The sequence below is a fragment of the Ctenocephalides felis genome, unplaced genomic scaffold (genome assembly GCF_003426905.1).
Source record: "Ctenocephalides felis isolate EL2017-DRISC unplaced genomic scaffold, ASM342690v1 CF-g0.4_SCAFFOLD_03572, whole genome shotgun sequence".
Lineage (NCBI taxonomy): Eukaryota > Metazoa > Arthropoda > Insecta > Siphonaptera > Pulicidae > Ctenocephalides > Ctenocephalides felis.
This window is the reverse complement of record NW_020539726.1, coordinates 20951950-20972497: the sequence shown is the minus strand read 5'-3', so window position 1 is coordinate 20972497 and position 20548 is coordinate 20951950. Positions and strand designations below refer to the sequence as shown.

The following is a 20548-nucleotide window of genomic DNA, read 5'->3' as shown; positions in this document are numbered from 1 at the left end:
TGGGTTAAAGGAAAACGCCTTTGGACCTAACTGGCATTCCAAGTCAATCTAGATCATAATATTTTCTTAAATTAGGAGAGATTGCAACTGTGCACTCTCTCAAGCATTCAATAGTTTATTTTGCAGACAGCTTCTTTGTTATTTTGTTATTCATAAAATTTACCTAATTTCCATTGGACAGATGTAAATTATATCCAAAATAAAAAAAAATGTTGGGTTAATAATTACATAAGTTTCAAATAACTAACTTTAAGCAAGATTATTATTATTGTTATTATTTACCCAGTTGACTGTGTTTGACGAATGTACTCGTTATAAAGTGGCAGGTTTTGTGTATTGACGAGTATAGTCGTCATGCGTATAAAACAGTGATCATTTTCTATTCAAATTGAAATTTTTGAAAATAACTAAATATATTCTGAACTTCCAAATGTCAAGTTGTCCAGAACTTCCTGAAATGCTGTGATGATTTGCTGTGAAAACTGTTTGATGTGCGCGCCACAGTTACCTGGTCAATCAACGTTAACCTTTAAAAGACCTCTGAAACATTTTATTGAATATAAATTATTACTTATATACCTTAAGAGAACAGAATATTTATCAATAATACATTATAAACGAATTAATGATTACTTTTATCCAAGTCATTTCTCATTGTTTTAATATTACACAATATATACGTCTCGATTACCTTTTCAAGGTACCTTCCCAATTTCGGCTGAAAGTAATCGGTTAAGATTATCATCTTGTCTCATGCTTATCGACAATATAAATGGCGTAATTAATTTTGCGAGTGGCTTCGAAATGAAAGATTTATTCGCGTGCCATAAATCTAAAGAAAGAGGCACACGTCGTCTGAGACAGAATCAATGAACAAGTGAAATGATCGTAATAATACGAGAGATTGGTTTAAAGATTTTTTTATTTATGATATTTACTAAATCAATACTTTAGTATGAAGTTCTGGGGCCAAAACTGCCAAAAAGCTATGTATTTGCTGTGCGATTAGGCGTTTTACACATGAAGCCTAACTTCACATATGTTATCAAAGAAAGTTGTATTTATGATAAAATTGTACTTCGACGTTTGTGCATTTTGTAGGCTGGGTTTTATGTGTTTCCTTATTTCATTATCTATTATGTGAATGACCTTAAAGTTGCATAAATATAAATAGAAAACAAAATATAATTATCATAAAGCATTTCAATAAGTATAAAACAAATCATTATTTCATATGTACATTGGGATTGGCGAATACCGCAAATTTCTTCTATTCGAACGCATCTTTCTTAATGATCAATTGCTTTTTGTTTGAACTAGGATCGCCATGTTTGAAAATAGGCGCGGTTTGTATGTATGTACGAATATGGAAATTGTAATTGGTGTTCTTATTGATTCTAATATTAATCATAGAATATTGTAATGTGAAATCAAATAAGTCGATTGAAACTTCGTGTATATTTCTAGAATTTTCTGAAGCAACATTGAGGAACAATATGTATAATTTTGCGGTTCTTTGATACACATCGAGCAACAAAATATAGCTATGTTATCCGAGAATAGGCAAATAAAAGCCAGTGTCGATGCCTAATTTATAGCCACAAATATAATCGGAATCGACCATTTATCACAATACATTGCACAAATCTTTTCACCACAGGCGCTTCTGGGAACATAATTCAGCAAACCCGGTAGTCACGGTCAAATCCGGCCGTTTCGCAACTGTCGACGAATTAATTAAATCATCCATTGATAAAATAATTAATTCATTACGCATAACATTTATATGTTCATTACGGTAAACTCTAACAATAGGTGCGGAACCGCTGACCTAATGAAACAAAAGCTATTGCTAACAATGAACCGACCATTATTCATTCACATTCATGATTCATCAGTCACGCTTAATGTGTTATATGAGAAACAATTATAATAATAAAAATAATAGTAGTGAAAATATCAATTACAATAACAGATTTTCCGGTAGAAAGCAGACTAATTTAAAAAAAAAAGAGTGCGCGTAAGGTTCACACGCGATACAAGATGACATTTAAGTAAAAATAAATACATCATATAAGAACTTTGAATAATGTTTATTAGTAATATGGTAATATGGTAACACTCGCGATGCACACATTTATTATAATCTCTATATAATATTGTTTTGCACATATATAATCTCTATATAATTGTTTTTGCAACTTTACTCATCATGTAATAATTGTTTTTGAAGAACTTCATGTAATTAAAATTAACATAACTTCATTGACTGATGGTATTTTTTTTAGTTTTTCGCTGGCGATATAATCTCATTCTTTGAACAGTTGTAATATCTGTTTTGCCTAAAAAATATTTTTCATTTCAATAACTTCAAAGTTTTATAGAAACTACAAATAATATACAAATTATTTAAATAAACTTGCTTGATTTGTTTTAATATTTTCATTATGATTGTTTACGGGGGACAGGGTAAAATATTCTTCTGTTTCAGGCATTTTTCATTAAATCAAGATTTGTACTACGATGTAACTTTAAAATGTTTATTTATCTATGCCTATTTGCTTGTTGATATCGGTACGCATGCAACGTTGACTCCGTTACGCATACGACAGATATCTATTCACATACGCGACGACTAATCACAATCGACCCGTATAGGAATGATATCATCGAGAGTGAAAGACGAATCATTGACACTCGACTCTTATCTTATTTTATCTGACGTAACGCACTTCCGTTGCATTTGTACGGATTTACACCCTAGTCGCGACTAAAGAAGTTATATTTCAAAAAATTAAAATTACGAATAGTTCTACATGATTTTAGTTTTTTCACTATGTTTTATATCAGAAATATCAGTGACTGAACTAAATATATTACTCAAAGGATAATAAATTTGCAGAGCAGAAAAACAATCAGCTTAACGCTTATACGTTAATAAAACGCTAATGAAATTTATCGGCTTCATCAAAACTATTTTTCATTTTTAATTCAGAAACTTCTTCTAATAAAGTTAGATAAAATTATAACCTATATAAAGTTTTGCAGTATATGGATTATATCATTTTAGATTTACTATCTCTAGAGTTTCAGTCGACATCGCAAAATATTGCGTCCGGAACTATCAGGCCAGGCAGCCAACGCCGTCGAGCTTTATGAAGAATCGTTAGAGTATATTCTTGGTTTTTATTATTATTTTGTGGTGCGCCATCTTTGTAGTTTTCTTTCTTTGAGTAACAGAGAAGTGGAAACATTTTAACGTCTTAGTACAAAAAATATTATTCAATTTTTGCCTCTTCAATACTCTGCCTCTTGATTCATGTAATTATTTTGAACAGCAATCAGTACTTAAGAGTCTTATAGGCTGTTGGGCTGATTTGACTTAATACTAGTTCCAAGCAGTTGTCCCAGATATGTGTGATGTATTATTAATACAGTTTCTGTAATATGGATCAGGTCTCTTTTCACTTAGACATCTATATTTTCAACTGAAATTCTTGTCACTACTGCCTGGTAACAAGCTGCTCGAAACAGGAATGAATCCTGAACCTCTGATTCAGGTCCAGTCGTTGTAGCTATTTACCTACAAGCAAGCCTATGTTATATGGTATATCTAATTTTTAAAATTGAAAGTTTATGTTGGGCAATCAAAGGCAATCCTCAATCTATTCGTCGCATTGCGGGCGTCAGCCTGAACAATGCGTATGCAATAGTCGAAGTGTTATCTCGACATATGTTTTGTATTTATAATGAGATGACAATGCTTACAAATAAGCCATTTGCACTTAACTAGTTCGACTTATCAGATTGAACTGAACTAAACGATCCTTGTATCGTTTTTGTTTCGCAATATTTCAATAAGCCGCTACTCACCTAAGGCCGCTGGCACACGAGGAAGAACTTGTAATATTTGGGAATTTTTAATTTGTTTATAATATTTTTAGATTTGTTTATGGAGAAAAGTGCTGTAATAACCATTATTTCATAAATGCTGCCAAAATATGGCTTTGTGGTGACTTAATCTGCTCGGACATTGGCTAGCGCAAACTGGTCCCAAGTTCGCTGGTTCGATCCACAGCCAATCTTAAATATAAAAAAACGACATACATGGTTATAGATACATATATAATATATATATATATATATATATATATATATATATATATATATATTGAATGGTAGAGTCTTGGATTTGTGTATATTTTGTAGAGTTTCGAACGTATAGTTTGTAGAGTTTTTTGGATTCTTGTTCGAAACTCTACAAAATATATATATATATATATATATATATATATATATATATATATGAAATAATATGTCAACAAATACTTGGATGGTTAATTACTCATATATTGGACAACTACTGGGCAGCCATCCATGAAAGCTATATAATCGCCAAAATAAATACTGTCCTAGTATAACAGATTGCAATTAAAAGTGAAACAAGTAAACACGAATGCCTCTATTTGATGTTTGTAACCTCAATTTATTATTTATTATTTTCTTCCTCGTGTGTCAACGGCCTAAAACTATCTCCATACACATGTAGCAATGATTGAAATGATTGTTGTTCTTACAAGATAGCTTGCTAATAGCTAAAGTACGCTCGACTGAATAGATTGATGTCATGATGCATTCATAACATTTGTTACAGTTGAATTTGAATAGGTATCTAAGGTGTGCCAACCGGGTTCAATATATGCAAGTTTCTTTCTTTTTAATAGTTCGGGTTATTAGTTATCATATATGTGTAATCGAACTGTCGATCGGTAATAATTCAAAATAGTATGGATAATGAAGTTGATACCGCAAGGGCGGAGTAGATGAGTAATGGTAAGATACTAAAAAAAATATCTATATTCTTAATAATTCCAAAAATTGACTGATTTGATGAGATTTCTAAAGTACTTATTTTGTGTATTAGCAATTATGAGAGTTCACGTGGGTATAGTCTCTAATTATAGCGAAGACGTTGATGGCTTTTTTTGCATTCATTTGGATAACTAAGTATCTTAGGATTTAATAACTATATAATATTTGGTGAATGAATTAGTAGACTTCATCTCAAGGTTTATTTATTATCTCAAGAATTTGTTTCTCGAACTTTACATATATTTTTACATTTCCGACTAATAGTTTCCTAATGTTAAAGCGGTCATTTGAGACTATCATCAATTCCCGTCAATGACAATGTGTATCGAATACACGTGCATTCGAACTGTTAAACCCAGACGCTCCTAGTGTGACAAAGAAATATTACACAAATCTTAAAGAATGTCTATAATTGGTTGTTCAGGAGTACAACAACTCGAAATACTCTCTATTCACTGTCAAACAAACGAATTGATGATTGTGGGTTGGACGGCATAATGTATTCACGATTTGTTGCCGAGATGTGTTTTGATTTATGATGCGATTAATTAAAACAGATTTATCATGTATATGTGGTCACTGCGGATCGTTAATGTATGCGCATACGAAAAATTCAGCTACCGTTTCTGATCGACATTATGTCCATAATTGACGTTAGTGTATTACCCGGTTTTATTAATCAACCGCGGGCCTCCCGCGGGCCTGCGGTCTAGGAACATGGAATATTCGAGCCGGATTTATTGAAGCAAATGAGTTTTAATGATATGGTAATGTTTGCTAATGCAGTCAAGTTCAATGGCAATACAGTGGAAAAAATCATTTTTTAAAAAAGTCATTAATTACTTGTTTCTTGTCTCTAATTGCACTCTCTACAATATTCATCTCTATATGTCACCATTTATGGCTTATGTACTTTTTAACTTCCCGTGGGGTAAGTAATAGTAATCTCAAAAAAATCGAAAATGAAAATTTTTATATATCTTTACGTTTCAAAAGTTTCTGATTATTTCGGCTTACCTTAGAAAAATTGATGTATGTGCGCGCGTTTGTGTGTATGTGTGTGGATACAAATTTTCGTCGATGATTTTGGAAACACCGATCAATTGATTTGAATAATTAAAAAAACATTCGATTCGTATTGATAAGGAGACGTGCTGATTAGTTTTTAGCGTAGGCAAGTCTAGCCGTTCCGAAGGTACGGGGCAAAAAAATGCTAAAAACGGTAACTCAATTTTTAAGAGAACGGAGCATCCGATTTTAATAATTCAAAAAACATTGTACTTGACAAGATAAACCGATAAGATAAAGTACTAATTAAATTTTTGGGAAGGCAGGTCCAGCGGTTATGCACTCTCAATAAAAATAAGTTAAAATAATGTCATTTGGCGTTCAAAAATATTTATTGGGCATGTGTATATCAAATTATCAGAAATTTTATAGATATTTTAATAATGTGAACACATTTTTTGTAATTGTTTTGAGTTTTGTACCAAAATTTTTAATTACGGTACGGGAAGTTCCAGGAATTTGCCTTAAGGCACGATGCCATGAACCCCACTAATTATTAATTAAATTCTCAATTGTTACTAAGTATTATTTCCGCAGCAATAGTTTCCATTAAATTACGATACAAAATAATTTACCAGTAATTATTTTAAAATCGGCTAACATTTAATTCAATCAGATAAAAATTAATTTTGTATATCGGTTTGTAATATTAAATTGACGGGTTTGGAATGAGGTTTGAATAAATTGAATCAAATCGTTGATGGTAATAGGTTCTACTCGGATGATATTAATAATACAATGAAATAATAAATTGTATTTTGGGATATATGGTAATTCAATACGATCAGGTTAAATGATTTTAATCGATTGAATTATTTATATCGGTGTGAGAGATAAATAAAAAATGTTTTTATTTCACTCTTTTTAATATGTTCAATATTAAGTTTTTTTTTTTCATTTTTCTCTAAAAAGCTCTTTGAATTATGAATTTGTATATTTAAGCACAATTTTGGATAAAAATCATTAAGATTTCTTTGCTATCATATTTTCAGCAGGTTTTAGCTTTCTGAATATTTTTAGAAACTTCGATATTTTGTGTAATTTCTATCATATTTAGTATGCCTGCTTGTATTATAAATCCATCAAATATATTTAAAGCAATATTACGAATTTAAAAAAAAAAGTTAAACATACGAGCAAACATTAGCATATATGAACAGTTCATGAAATTAACTACAATTTATACGAAACCAATTTCCAAAATTTAATCTAGTAGAGTCTCAGTAATTGTGGTTCATTAGTTATTGATCCATGTCCATTGATATTACAAATTATTGCATTAAGTCTATTTTATGGCTTGGTTTTATGAATATCTTAGTTTGTAGATTCCCAAGCAGTAAATCAATATATTTTAGTACTTGGGCAAATTTTATATATATCCATAAGTATGGAGTGCTTGTAATTACGAAGCTATATATAAATGCTTCATTATACTTTGCATATCACAAGATATACCCGTAATAAAACTTGTTTTTTTCTCACTTTATAATCCGTAATGGAAATTATAAATATTCATTCAACATGTTGCCGGCGTGTCCATAAAGTTGGATATATTTATATTTGTGTGAACGCGAACTTTTTATTTTGCCCGGACAATGAGCCGGCACCGAGCGTCGCGAATAAGTGCGAATAAAAGCGGCTACAAGTGTCATTTTTGCAATTGCATTTTAACTCGTTTCCATACTGACTGAAATGGCAGTTGCGACGAAAAGAATTGACGAGATGATATAGAGGTGGAAAAAATAATCGAAATAATTAATATAATAATGTGTATGAAATCGATATGACGCATATGTTAATTGGCAAATCGTAACTAAAAGCTCAATTATGATTGATGATGATCAAGTTGTTGCTACGTATGAAGTGCTTCGATTATTGTTTATTTTTATTTAATAACGCAATCAGAATTTACAAAGTAGCTATCAGGGCCAATTTTACTTTTTAAAACATCTGACAAGCTTTGATGATATTTGTAAAATGATTCACCAGTAAAATGATTATATCTAACTTCGATAGATCGTTGAAAATGTTCCGGGTTTACGACTAATGACTATCTTCAGGTATAGATGGGCATTAGTAAATAACATTCTATCAATATTAGATTGAATAATCAATTTAGGACTTTTTATTCTGAACTTAAGAAATAGGTGTAAAATTTAGCAGAAAAAGTTCTTTATATTCAAAACGGTTGATAGAGCCACATAATCTATCTGGGTTTCAGCTTTAGATGATTGCCTCAACAAAACTAGTGGGGTGCATGGCATCGTGCCATGGCAAATTCCTGAAACTTTCCGTACCGTAATAAAAATCTTGGCAAGAAACTCAAAAAAAAAAATTATACAAAATGTGTACACATTATTAAAATCACTATAAAATATCCGATAATTTGATGTACATATGTCCAATAAACATTTTGGATCGCCAAATGACATTTTCCTAACTTATTTTTATTGAGAGTCTATAACTACTAGTCTTGCCTTTCCAAAAAATTTAACAGTTCTTCATCTTATCAATACAAGTAATACGTTTTTTGAATTATTGAAATCGGACGCTCCGTTCTCTTAAAAACTGAGTTACCGTTTTTGGCACTTTCTGCCCCGTATCTCCAAAACGGATGGACCTGCCTTTGCCAAACACTAATCAGCACGTCTCCTTATCAGTAGGAATCGAATGTTTTTTGATGATATTATTCAAATCGGTTGAACCGTGTTCGCAAAATCGTCAATGAAATTTTATATCCGCACACATGTATACACACACACACTCATGCATCCAATTTTTCTAAAGTATGCCAAAATGTTGACAAAGCTCTGAAACATTTTCGTTTTCGATTTTTTTGCTATTTCTATAAGTTACCCTAGGGGAAGTTAAAAATGTGTATGAACATCAAATTATTGCTACTGCGCCGACATAAGTTGACCATGAATGCGGAGTTTGCTTGGAAGTAGAGAAACAAAATAAGATACGTTTCATAACATTTTAAATGATCAAGAATCTTAATATATAAACAATAGTGTTACGTTTGAATAATTAACGCCAACCAAATTTCAATTAGATGGGTCATTGCGTAATTACTAGCACATTTATTAGCTTTAACCACTGGTCTTCCATCGGCGTACTTATATAGTACGCCCTGTCCTCGAGAGAATAATCGTATATTAAATTTAAAATATTTGTTCGAACAGACTGTTGTTTATGCTGATCAAGAATCACAATATATAAACAATAGTGCAACGATTGAATCATTGACGCCAATGAAACTTCAATTAGATGGGTCAATGCGTAATTATTAGCACATTTATTAGATTAGACCACTGATCTTCTACCACCCTACTTATGTAGTACCAGAGAACAATGGTATGTTAAATTAAAAAAATCAAGCAAACTGTTATTTTTGCATATTATATATATTATTTTTATATCTCAGTCAGGCAGGGGTGTCTGGTATGAGAGATTATGAAAAAAAATTCATATTTTATACACATATCATTTATGACTATTTCATTATACATTCATAAGCCTTATATTTAAAATATCTTTAAATATCTCTTCAATCTTTTTTGTCTTATATAAAGTTTTTATAAGACTACGTCGGTTTTGTAGATGGCAACCCAAACAGTTGTCCTAATTTTATGTGAAAAATTTCATTTTTCCAATTTCTGTAATGTATGATTAATTTTTTATTGGTGCAGTAATACCGCATCGAGCATAAAATATAAAACAGTTAATAATATTTTAAAATATTTCGAAATATTCGACGAATTGCACTTGCATTTTCATCCTTATGCGAGTACTTGTGAATATGCATCTGTTGCATTAACCCAAGTTGAGGACAATCGCAAAGGCCGTATCGTATCAGAGACACTATTATTCGTGAAGCGTCTGCATACATGTATATAATTTGCATACTTAAATGAGATGTTATTCTGTTCATTATATTCATTACTATCATTTAAAAGTCTACACGATGCTATGGTGTTATTGAGTTGTCTGTTGGCAATATTATTTTTGATTAATTTATATCGTATGATTGTATATGATGGCTAACGGAGATATCAACACAGGCGATATGAGAATCAACTGCATAATTTTGCATTCGAAATAAGAAGAAACCATGGCTAGATGTTTAAGGGGCGTTACGGCGATATGTAAATTAATATTGTATGACTTAATTTAGATATCATTGTGATGAAGATATTAAAACAAAGTGATACTGTGTTGTAATGCCCACACGTAAAGAGAAAAAGTAAGGAATTCTTCTATGGAAGAAACCATGGTAAACTGGTGATATTGGAAGTGTCTGTCCGTCTATATGATTAAAGCTAATTCTAAACTCTTCGTCAATAATTAGACAAATGTTAATGCAGATCCTTTTTTTCTCATATTTTAACAGCTATTAGCTGTTGACCTGAAACTTCTCCTTACATCGTATTTGTAGATTGTAACCCTGCAGTTGATCCATCCACATTTGATTATTGTATTATTAAATTTTTTCTAATAGGGCTCACTATACAGATACTTGAATGCAGAATAATCAATAACAATTTTGTGCTTAAAAACAAAATATTGCAACCGTTCTGATGGTTATTAACACAATATTCTACTTCATCATTCATCATTCATTAGCCTTTGACTTTTATATGTCTATCTTTCGCGAATTGGCATAGATAGAGCTCGATTGTAAAACACATTTCGCTTATTTGTCTGTTCTGTGCAATTTGCAAGGGATTACAGCGGCCCATGTTATATTATACATCACATGCATACAAATTGAAATTGTTTTACTGCAGTCGACCGCCTGCCTCGTCGGTTGGCCAGTTCACTTGCATATATGCTCGTTTTAGTAGACTGAGGATCTCGGAGGTTTTGTGAAAACACTAATAATTTATAATGAAAATTTATACAGTAATATTAAATAATAATAAGCTTAAGAAAAATATTAGTAAATAACTAGTGGTGCATGGCATGGCCTTGTGTCTTAAGACAAATCGCAGGAGATCCCGACCCTAATAAAACATTCGAGAAATAATCATTAATTAATTAAAATAAAAAATTTATTTTTAATTTTTCTATAGATTATAAATAATAAAGATAATCTATAAAAAATTAAAAATAAATTTTTATTTTAATTAATTATTGATTATTTTTTCAATGCTCTATTCCTGCTATTTGTCTTAGGGCACAACGCCATGCTATGCACTACTAGTTATTTACTAATATTCTTTACTTAAATTGTAAATTTATGAGCAAGTGTATTTATGATTTTAGATTATAATAAATATTGTAAATTTATTATATAAGCACTCATAAAGAGTCTTATCGTGTTTCCATACAGAATTAGCCCCATCCTGGTATTTAAATGATTTTGATGTCATTTTATAGCTTTTTTTTTGGTAAAAATCCGATATACGGATTTTCAACTCGCTAGCTCATTATCTGGCTAAGATATCTTTTAAAATATGCGAAAGTGGCCTCTTTTTCATAGCCACTTTTTGTCACAACTGTAAAAGATATCGACAATCAAATAACGCTATTCTATTCACATCGGTTTGGACTATATTATTAATAACAAATATTGTTAAATAATCATTTGTTAGTTTATGAAATAGTGGTATGAATATAAAGCAGTAGTGATTTTGTTTTTATGTATCATATGTTGCATATCAATGGATCATATCAAGCAGTAGTGATATTCGTTTTTACTTGAAATGGAAAATTAAAATCTTTCATTATATTTTCTTTTTGTTTTTTTTTATCATCATACATCAATTTTTGTATCTATCCTAAAAGGTAAAAAGTAAGTTATATTTTAAGAATAAAAATAGGATTTAATAATGCAAAATATTCTGATCAACGACAGTGATTTTGAGATTGACAGAGTTTAATATAGATTTTACTTTCTTTTACTGGCTCTGGTAGTATTCTGGTGTAGTTCTGTTGCACGTGAGCTTGGGTGATCTTCAAGGCGGTTTTTGTATATGTCTGAATGAATTCGTATTTCATCGTTTATTGTGCTGATATCGATGTCTTTATGGATCAACCATTTTGGAACATACTTTGAAGCGTTGAAAAGAGATTTTCATAATTTATTTTAAAGTATAGAAAATATCAAAAATATAAACTAATCTGAAAATATGATCATAATTGAAAAAGAAAGTCATAACACTTAAAAAGGAAAAAACATTGAGTTACCTTCTAACGTTTGTAAAATATTACTTAATTATTGGTGTAACTTTTAACACACCTGGTGACTTCTGAGAGCTTCAATAGGTATAAACTTGTTTTTGATTTAATTGAGTAAATTTTCTACCAGCTCTCTTCTTAATCGGCATGAGTTCGTTGCATTTCATTGTATTACGTGTGGAGTCCTAATAACCTTCCGGATGTTAAAGATTATTGAGCTGGAAAAATAATGAACATCATTTCGCGATTGCAGCTACCGAATTATTGGCTGTTTTATGTTCGAGTACTGACAAAGCAATCCATTCTCGAATTTGTCGAAATAGTTTGATGTAAAATTGAAATGTAAAGGATTTCAATTGAATTTTTAATTAAATTTTGTTAGCTATGGAAATGTGAATAATTCTATTTCTATTTCATTTATTCTATTGTAGTCGCTGAGAATTATCTATATTGGAGATTTATTGAAAATTTAATTATAGTGACTAACTTTAATTGGTTGAATATACATATAAATAAAATCTGAGCATTTTTATTATTTTTTTCGATTTACAGAATAATTAAAGTTTTATCGTTATATCCTGGCCTGAATGAAACTTAGTAATCGATTGTTGCTACTCCGAGATGAGTATGGGTATGAATTATGCACAATAATTATTCTTTTGAGTTGAATGTTTGTTAGCAAATAGGGCTGCAAGTTCAAAGACCAAATAGCACAATGTGCAATATTATTGAATTTAAAAAAAAATATTGATTATTCACAGAAGTCAAAAGTACAAAAAATAGATTTTGAAAATGATAATAAGTAGGTATTTTTACTGTTACCCAATAAATTTATTAATTATCGATTACCATATTTTTAATTATATATCGCTTAAAGAATTTGATTAATATTTTTCAATATGCACATTTTAATTACGCGACTTTTTTGTTGAAGAGGTTTTTTAAAAGATATTTTACGCGCAATATTATTTTGTAAAGATTGTTTCGGTTATGAGGAGTTGGCCTGAGGCAAAACGACCAGGAAGAAAACTTTTTACGAAAATTAATAACGCAACAACTTCGAGAGAAAAATCACAATTAATAAGAAGCGAACATAACATGACAGGAATTGAGTGAAACATCTGACAATGAAAAAGTTTTTTGTCTTGATGTTTAAGAGAAATTATCAGATTGTTAAAATTTTTATGGAAATATCACTGTTGTATTTAACTATTTATTTATTTGATTTTTTCTGAAACTATGTTAAAATTATGTGAATAAATTAAAATTGCAAGACTTACAAGACTTATAAGAAGGTTTTTCTAAACAACCATAAAAATAATGTTAAGAAACTACTTGGGTAATAGTATGATAAGATTGTCATCAAATAATAATTTAAATAAGATAAATTTAGTATAATCCATATGAATAATCTATAGGTTTTTTCAAAAATAGTAATTGAGTTTAATTGAAAATATTATAACTCGTAAATATCTATGTTATCAAAAGTAGGGATTAAGGGGCGTATTGTTATAGTTTTTATTGTAATTAATGTATCGTAAAATACACTGACTATATCTCCACGGAATAAGGATTGATAGATGATGTAACTATTTCTCTATCGATTCAAGTAAAAATAATTCCACAACGAATGTCCATTATTTCTAAATTAATTCTTTCCTAGAAAGTGTGGTGTTACAACTTGCCCCGTGTTTGGAGCTAGTTGTAGCTACCGGGGATAATAAACACCAAAAAAATTCCAATATTACCTCTAATAATTCATTCTTTACTTATTTTTAAGAAAAGTGACTTATTTCTAAATAATAACAATTTCATAACTCAATGGATACTATAATTAATACAAATAACTAATACAAATGAAATACATAGTATTTCCTGTAACAAAAATTACTATCATAAATCAATAGAAACAACAATTATTGTCGTAATAAAAAAAGTATTTTAGATGTAAACAAACCTAGAAGGAATATTATCATAACTGCATCTTTGTGATGCGCATTTATAACATACGGTTTTATGTGCAAAACGTCTGATCGCTTGGCAAATAGATTTTTACAGTTTTTAGTACCAAGAAACAATTATAACATATCGTTGCCATAACAACGTTATGTTATCGTCTATTTTACCTGAGAAATGGCCCTATAATGTCTTCGGTAACACAATTTACATGTGACCACATCTTACAAACTACACATTACACCCAATATTCTTACCACATATCCGACAATATTATTCATGCATGTTACAGATTTTGTTATAACTAACCCCAGGTGTGATTTTCTTACATTGATCAAGATTGCATTGATGTAATCACATTACACTAGTGTTACATTAATTAACTATTTAAACAATTCAGCAATCATAAAATTGTTACACGTTATCAAAGATTAATAAATTTGAAGAAAATTATGATGTATAAAATTTAAAATCAGTCTACAAAATAACGCAAAACGAAATTTTTCTAAAGTATCCATGATGACAAAAATGACGAACCTGCACAGTTCTGTATACTGCGTCGGCATGAGGAGCAGTAGCTATGACTAATGCTATGTAGCTCGGTTTACATGTCCTATCTAGATATAAAATGTTTTATTATCGTTCGAGTTCTTATTGAAAAAGCTTGTTATTACTTACCCCTGTTACAACAGGTCTCTAGCTTTCTTACGGTTTGGACAAGAAGTGCACTTACTTTCAGTCACCATTATAATTGTGATTTGACATTGAACATCTCTATCATTGGACAATATTTTGCATGCGTATGATAAAGTGCATCACTATCCTTTCGATTAACATTCGATATTTGTCTTCTATTGAAAATAATTTGTGAAACTTTATCTCATAAGCCCGATGATGCATTCATTGTAACGGTACAGGCGACATTTCACGATGGGATCATGCGAAATCCGCCCACGGGCCCGTTTTCAGCGTCTGTCCGCGTGGCCGCCCATATTAAAAAAACGTAATCGATTTTTGGCCAGCGAGCATTTGGCACGGTGTACCTGGATTTTGCTCGCATGCAACAAAAAACATGACGTTGTGAAATATATGCGATACGCGATGTACGCACCTCCCGTGTTTTGTTATAAAGTACCGTAAAAATGATTTTGTCTGATGAATAAAGTGCATCCGCATTTCGCTTGCGAACATGCAACTGTCAGCAACGAAATTCCTACGGACATTTATTTTATATTCATATAAATAATACATAGATTCGTCTATTTATAGCATGTGATATATAGGAGATGTATATTGTATCTTTGGAATATTTCAAATAAGCAAAGTATTTCATCAGCCCTGAAGGATCAAATCGTTACTCCTGCGCAAGACATCGAGGCAGCAAAAATTACTCGTCACCGAAAATGTTTCTGCTTCATATTTTCGTTTAAACACCCTGTGATTCAATATATATATATATATATAAATATCTGATAATTTGATGTGCATATGTGTATTGATCATTATCAAACACCAGAGTGTAGTTTTTTACCGCTGAACCTACCTTCCCACAAATTTGATCAATTCTTCATTCCGTCAATTCAACTGAAATGTTCTTTCAAGTGAGTTCTTTCAAGTGAGTCATTTAAGGTGGATGCTCTATTCTCTCAAAAACTTTTATTTTTGCACTTTAGATATGCTCTGCATCTCCGAACCTCCGAAACGGCTGGATTTGCCTTTGCCAAAAACTAAAATCAGCACGTCTCCCCTTCATTGCTAATCGAATGCTTTTTGGATCATTGAAATCAGGGAGCGTCCATTAATCACGTAATCGATTTTTTAAGAATTTTTGTACATCTTCTCCCCTTTGAAGATATGTGATGATATTCAATTGTAAACTTTTAAAATTTTTTTGCAAATGTTTGGATTTATTAAAAAAAAAATCATGTGAAAAATAAATACACGTGATATCTTACTATGATTTATGTCAAACTCCTCCTCCCCTCAAAACCTTACGTGAATAATGGACGCTCCCACAGTTGATCCGTGCTCCCGGAATCGTGGACAAATAATTATATCCAAACATACATACTCACACACATACATCTATTTTTTCTAAAATATTCCAAAATGTTCAGAAACTTTCAAAACGTAAAGATATGCAAAAATTTGTTTTTTTTGCGATTTCAATAACTCACCATACGAAAAGTTTAAAAAGTTTTTGTTTCTAAGCTATATTAGTGCAAATTAAAATATTCTTTTATTAAAAGTGAGAATTATTTTTTTGCTTGGAAATTACATCGAATAGTTATAGCATTTTATTCAAAGTTTTTCAATCTTAACGTCCATGAATTTATCTCATCCCGTGTGAAAAAGACGATAAAAAATTGCAATTCTTTTACATAAAATTCAAGTATTTATTAATTAAAGTGTGAATATAATTCATATCCTGCGCGTTTCTTTGATATATTTGCACGAACTTGCATTTAATTGATTTAATTAGGTTTTTGCATGTAATTTAACAAAATGTGAAAAATGTTTTATTACATCCTTTGAATATATCGTGCACACTCGAAGTTGGTTTAATTTAATTTCTATTTTTTAACCATTAAACTGTTATTATGTTTTAATTTTATCTTTGAGAGATTAAGTATGGTTTTGATGTAAAAGCATTGTTACGAGTATTTTTATAATTTATCATAATTCATTGTTGTGATGAATTGACTTCACTGGTGAACTTACATTCCTGGATTTAGGCCTTTCAAGGGCCGAATTTTTGTTTTAGATATAAAAAATAGGGGCGCAAAAAATCTAAATATATACAAATGGAAAACAAAAAAATCTGTTCAAAAATTTTTTTTGGTATTAATCAATTATGTGACCTTCAAGTCACAGCTGTAGTCGTGGTCTCGTACTTTGAAACTGTATGAAAATGTTATTTTAGTAAAAAGACATAAATATTGCTTAGGAGACAAATTGTAGAATCAAGATTTATGCTTCATCTTACGAAAAAAGCCATAAGTATTTGGTAAAATATTGAAAAATTTGAACTGTGACATGGAAGTCACGCGGACCCATAGTGTTAAATTAAATTATAATTTGTGTAAAGTAGTCTTATAAACTGTGATATGATTAAATAAGATAAGAGCATAATTCAATTCCAGTACTATATGGAACATGTTAGAATTTCAATTACCCATAATTTAATTAAAAATAAATATAATGGTCTCGGTGCATCCCATTTGACTAAATGTAACCAATTACTCTAAGAGCAATATGTAGATAGAATCGAGTCGTCGAGTTTTCTTCAAAGGACTCGACTAAATGCAATTGTATAATACCAATAGTTACTCTGAATTACGAATTACAAAAAGTAGGACGGAACTGCTTTTAATTACTGGCGTTTTGTTTCGTGAAAGAAGTAATGAACAAAGTTCTCTATTGCGAGAGCTTTTGCGACAAAGGCGAACCAGTCAGAAGCAAAAGTCGTCCGTGAAATACTTTGTTTTTAATCGTTTCTGAATAGCTCAACGAGCTAACGATGTTTTTAATTAATATCTTGAATATATCTTTTCATCGTTCAGGTAACTACTGTTTGAAAGACCGACTTGAAAAGGTAAGAAAAAGGACGAGATATAAATTTATGCTACTGGTTTTATCATCATTTATAATTAATGTTCAAACTATAGATGTCTTATTTGTTTACCATTTTATATAATATAACAAGGAAATATTAAAGGAAATCTTATGGTTTATTAGTATTTATTTCGCTGAAAATTTCATTGAAACTTACTCAATGCAATTATGGAAACGCATTCAAACAAACATACTACATCTTTCTCCCTTGGGACCCTTTTTAAAAATTAGTAATTAAGTTCTGTAATTTTCCAGAATTTTTAAAATATCTTCCGTCTCCAATGTATCAAATATATTAATTAACCACTTAAAAAGAATTTGTGTAACTATTTAAATAATTAAATTTTTACAAGAACTAGATCTGTCAAAACCAGTCGGATGGCAATCAATCAACAGCTTCTGGCAAGAGTTGATTTAGTTCTAGTTAAAAACTGGACTATGATATTTGAATTATTCATTACTTAATATTTAATCACAAGCATTGCGTTTTAACAAGGATAGAAAATAGTAGTATTTACTTAGATTTATATCTGCAATTGAGGTGAATGCTTTTAATGACTTATATTAATTGACCATACTATACTCGAGGAATATACTATTTAAATAGTAAAGTAAATCTAACAAATTTAGATATAAAATTTATTCGTTGCAAATTAGCTGCATATCTATTAATTTTTGCGAAATTCTTTTTACTTGAATTTATAATATTTTGAAATGTCATTATCAAATTGAATTAATTTGTACTAATTTTATCAGTATAACCAATTCTTTCTTCTATTGTGAAGTTTTTTAAATGGCAACATTTGCAAGAATTTTTTTGTTAAATTTATCTAATATTGATCATATGTTGATCTGAAGCTTTAAAGTTGAATTAACAATTGCACATAAAGTTTTAATATATGACTATTTGAACAAATTACTTTTTAATTTTTTAAACGCGCAGGCATGGAAGGTAGTATATACTATATTTGTTATGCATGATTTAGAATAATGAATAATTATATCAATTAAAAAATGGGTTCAATTTTAAATAACAATTTGAAACATTTATATAAAACTAATATATAATATTCATTTTATTATATAATACTATACCACTCAATTTTACGCAGTACATGTTCTCCATTCAAATTATTTTAACACCATACCAATTTTGGAATTGTATCTTACCACCGTCTGGAAAGCACTGATTTAAGTAATATAGCGTTACCGTAGGACGCTAATAGATATTTTCAATTAGTTCTTATCTGTTTTATAACAATTTATCATAAAGTCCTTAAAAGCCATACCTCTCAATTCTATATTATCATCTTAAACACTTACGCTACTTCAAGCGGCTTACGCCGGCGCAGTCGACCATATACAAATCAAGATACGACTTCTTTATGAAAAACTTCTTCAAGCGTGGGAGAAAATAATATTAAATGCAAAGTTTATGATTGTTAATTTGCAGAATAGCCTCGTTTTCAGGATGCTAATTATTTTTGCTAAGAACGGTTTACAAAACAATGTCATACACATATTGCGTATATTAATCAAAGTTGCATTATCATCCTTTTCTAAATTGCATTTGCTTTATGCACTAACAAATAATTATGCGAAAAAGGTAGTGCTAGGTCATGAAGTAAAAGAGTGTCAACTTTTTTTTATATTGCAATTACATTATCTAGCAGAATTGTTTCTAATTAACTTGCCGTAGGGTAATAAGTTATAGTAATCGCAAAAAATTGAAAATGAAAATGTTTATATATCTATGTATTTTTATATATTATATAAACGGAAAAACATTTAGTTTCAGAAAGTTAGTTAATTTTTTAGAATAAACAAAAAAAATCAAATAATGTGACATATAGGTCACATACATATTCAATAATATGGATCTAACGCTAATTGATACGACATATGACAATTTAATCATACGAATCAATCATATTTGCAATCAAGCGAATGTGGTTAGTGCTGACGGAACTTTCGTTATTCGAATGGCGGCGCGAGCCATGGCAAAAAAAAACTTATAGTTAGCATAAATTTTCTGTTTGATTTATATCTTCGAGTCAAATGGAGCGTAAAAGTGTATTATGTAATAATTTCAATTAGTAAATAAACCAGAAATGAATTTGTCAATTGGCTACACCGCAAATTTTAAGCTGGAAGTTGAGAAAAAATATAACAATTTAGAGCTAATGAATAAATAGATTCCTGATGTATCTGCGCTCAATTTAATATACTGCAAAAATAATTTATTATTAAATCTATATTTAATTACAATTAATTGTATCAATATTAATTTTAATATGTATTTAAATAATTTACGAAAAATGCAGTTTTAAATGCTGTTCAATGTTTTTTTCATTTTTTTTAAATTTATAATCTTTAAATATTATATATAAGGAATTCTGATCGGGAAGTATTTGCTCAATATTAATTATATCATAGACAAGTCAATTATTTTTGCCTGAAGCTGTTGATTGATTAAGTAAGAACTTTTTGCAGAATTAGTTATTTCGAAATGATTAATCTGACATATGAGTAATTTATCTACATAGTTTTCAGTAATTAATTTTGCAAGAATTATGAGGTATGCAAAATTTTCTATCATGTGTGATGCAATAACTATACTACTCATTTTTATCAAAATATGGTAAAAACATTTTTTTATTTAATTTGATCATTACTTTATTATTATTTAAGTGCTCAATATGTTACAAATCTATTTTTTCTGGATTTTAAGCTGAGTATAAAATTACATGCGATTTTTTTATCTATTAATTATAAAGCTAATTAATTTTTTTAGTGCATATTTTATCGACAAGAAACTTTTCAGTCAGAAAATTTCCAAATCATCTTCTCAAAG

At 29.8% G+C, this 20548-nt stretch overlaps 1 protein-coding gene across 1 annotated transcript in view; it reads left to right on the top strand.

Moving 5' to 3' along the window:
- The window catches only part of LOC113387656 (MOXD1 homolog 2-like), a 300484-nt gene that overhangs the window by 206449 nt on the left and 73487 nt on the right, over positions 1 to 20548 (top strand). The gene's annotated exons all lie outside the window — the stretch shown is intronic.